Source organism: Benincasa hispida, chromosome 3 (genome assembly GCF_027475165.1).
Source record: "Benincasa hispida cultivar pf3 chromosome 3, pf3_genome.v1.1, whole genome shotgun sequence".
NCBI classification, from domain to species: Eukaryota; Viridiplantae; Streptophyta; class Magnoliopsida; order Cucurbitales; family Cucurbitaceae; genus Benincasa; species Benincasa hispida.
In genome coordinates this window covers 12,180,330-12,183,109 of record NC_143480.1, presented here as the reverse complement: position 1 = coordinate 12,183,109, position 2,780 = coordinate 12,180,330, and the positions used below count along the sequence as shown (strand labels likewise).

The window sequence follows — 2,780 nt, the reverse complement described above, 5'->3', positions numbered from 1 at the left end:
CCGACCAGCGAATGAGCTAAAAAACGACCGGCCGAACTGTCAATCTGTCGATTTTTGTCGGGTCAAGTTTTTTTTTCCTCATTTTTTTGGTTTTTTTGGTTTTGCCTTTTTTTCTTCCTTTAGAAAAAATTATATTTATTTATTAAAATATATATGAAAATTACAATTATAAATTATAAATCGTTCATAATATTTAGTTTTCTTCCTTATCAATCATGTTTAGTTTTCTCTTTTAATTTGTGATTGTGAGTCAAAATTCAAGAACCTTTAATACATATTTCATATATATTTGAAAACAAAACTAATATAAGAGTCCAGAGTCACATGACACATAGTCACACTCACATACAGTATAATTGAAAACAAAACAAAACAAAACTAATATAATTGAAAACAAACCTTTAATACATACGTCACAAATAGAAATGTCATGACACATAGTCACACTCACATGAAACATACAATACAATCAAACTAGAAAACAGAAATTACAACATAAAGTCAATTGTCAAATACATGTTAATTATAATAAAACATAAAGTCAATTGTCCAATACAACCCAATTACAATAAAATCAAATGATAAATGTTTAATCGTTAACGAACAACTTTGCAAAATCTGGAAGGTCTTCAATGTCTTTTTCATTGTCCATAATCGCTCTGAATCCTATGTGATTAAGATCAAGAAGAGAAATACAACTTCATTAAGATTTTAATCTAACAAGTTACAACTACAAAATACAAATGATGAATAAATACCTTCTTCAAATAATGAAGCTTCTTCCATGTCATGTTGAACTTCAAGGTCTATTGGATCAGAATTTAGCCAATTTTGAGTACAAAAATGAGAGCCTCCACTGTTTTTGGAGCCAATGAACAACGTGATGAATCAACAACACGTCCTCCTGTACTAAAAGCTGACTCAGATGCTACAGTAGATACTGGAATTGCCAAAATATCTCTAGCCATCCGACTAAGAATCTCAAACCGATGATTGTTCCTCTTCCACCATCGAAGTATGTCAAAATCACCTTCATTCTTAACATTCGCTTCCAACAAATAAATATCAATCTCCGACCCCTGTTCGAAAGGTATAGTCTCATCGCCTTCAAAATCAAGATCAATTGTATCATAGACAAAGTCTTCACCCACCTTTTCAATTAGATCACAATCAATCATGGTCTCCGTCTCCGAGGTTGGGACAATTGGTGTATTAGTAGAAGTACTACCATTCCCACTCCCACTCTGAGTATGAGTAATACTGTACTCATGAAAGAGACGTCCACAACATTGTTCCACTACAGTTCCCATAGATTTGACAACCTCTAGCCCAAAAAATTTTTTTAAGACAAAAAGATACAAACCTTAACTTTTTTTGAGGATCTAGCACAATAGAAACACATAAAACAACAATTTTTTTTTTCATTGTTCCCCCTCAAATTTGGCCTTCATGTTATTGGGCATTTCAACTAGCATTGCATTTGCACTACCAACATTCAAACGTATACAATTCTGAACCACTCATATTCGAAGTAGTGTACAAAGACCCTGAAATTTTCAATGTCACATCATAAAAGACCTTTAAAAACCTAATTAACATCTTAGCATTTGTCCAATCTTTCTTTGGTGACAAATCGTGTCTATAAGAAGCATCTTCATCTTCTAATCTATCAAAAGCCTTTTCAAACTTTACAGCTGCGTCAAGCATCAAATATGTAGAGTTCCATCTAGTGGGAACATCAAGACACACATGTAATTTAGGACCATGTAATTTATATTTTGTCCCGATGTCCAACAATCCGTAGTGAGAGAAACTCTATACTTCCTATTCACAAACATGTCTTTCAAACGCTTTTTCTCATTAACATACAACTTAAGCACATCTCTAGCCACAGTAAACTGAGATGAAACAAAAAATCTAGGTTGACTTGCACATGTTAATCTATCAACAAATTTCTTAAATCTTTTACCCTCCACAAACTTGAATGGCAATTCGTCAACAATTACCATTTCCACCAACGCTTCCCGACAACTCTCTAAACTATATGACTCACATACAAGTTGTGACATATTATCCCCAACATTGTCTTTGACTTTAGTTTTGAAAGATAATGTCATTTGGGTTGGATCTCTCTTTTTCTGGTAAGGGTATTTTTTACAATTTTCCAAATGATTCTTCATACATTACGTTTGGAATGACATGCATAGATAATTCCACAGTACTTACATTGAGCATGAGGGTCATTAGGATCACTTTTTAGCTTCTTTTTTTCACTGTCTTCCTTCTTTTCAGTGGATTTAGAACATCCGATGTCTCATTTGCTGAATCAACATCAATGATATTTGTATTAGCATCCGTTCCTTCTGCTTCTCATTCATTTTTTTATGCATCAGTTCAGTTCTATGCCAAATATGACAAACGTCACTTGTCAGTATCACACAATTCACAAAAATTCAAAGAATTTCAACATCAGTTCAGTTCTATGCCAAATATATATATATATATATATATATTTATCATCATTTTCACTACACTAGATGCACTAATTGGACAATTAATCATTGAAGTGCAATATGTATTTGCACACACATTCACATACATACATTTAGATTTGTTCAGGTCGACATCCACTAATTTGACATATAATTTTGACAATTTTTTCAGTTGCAAATCGAAAACGGACCTCGGGTTGAAAATCGAAAACGAGCAACTAAGCAAGGAAGGCACAAAACACTATTTTGAAAACAGTGTGTACTGTTTACTGTATACTGAAACGAGCG

The 2,780-nt window shown here is 32.9% G+C and overlaps 1 long non-coding RNA gene across 1 annotated transcript; it reads right to left on the bottom strand.

Annotated features, from left to right (window-relative positions):
- Window positions 1-384: 384 nt before the first annotated feature.
- LOC150037026 (uncharacterized) lies at window positions 385-1,938 on the bottom strand. Its single transcript, XR_016528422.1, has 2 exons — window positions 759-1,938; window positions 385-666 (listed from the first exon to the last, which is right to left on the bottom strand). It is a non-coding gene; the product is annotated as an uncharacterized LOC150037026 (long non-coding RNA).
- Window positions 1,939-2,780: the final 842 nt, after the last annotated feature.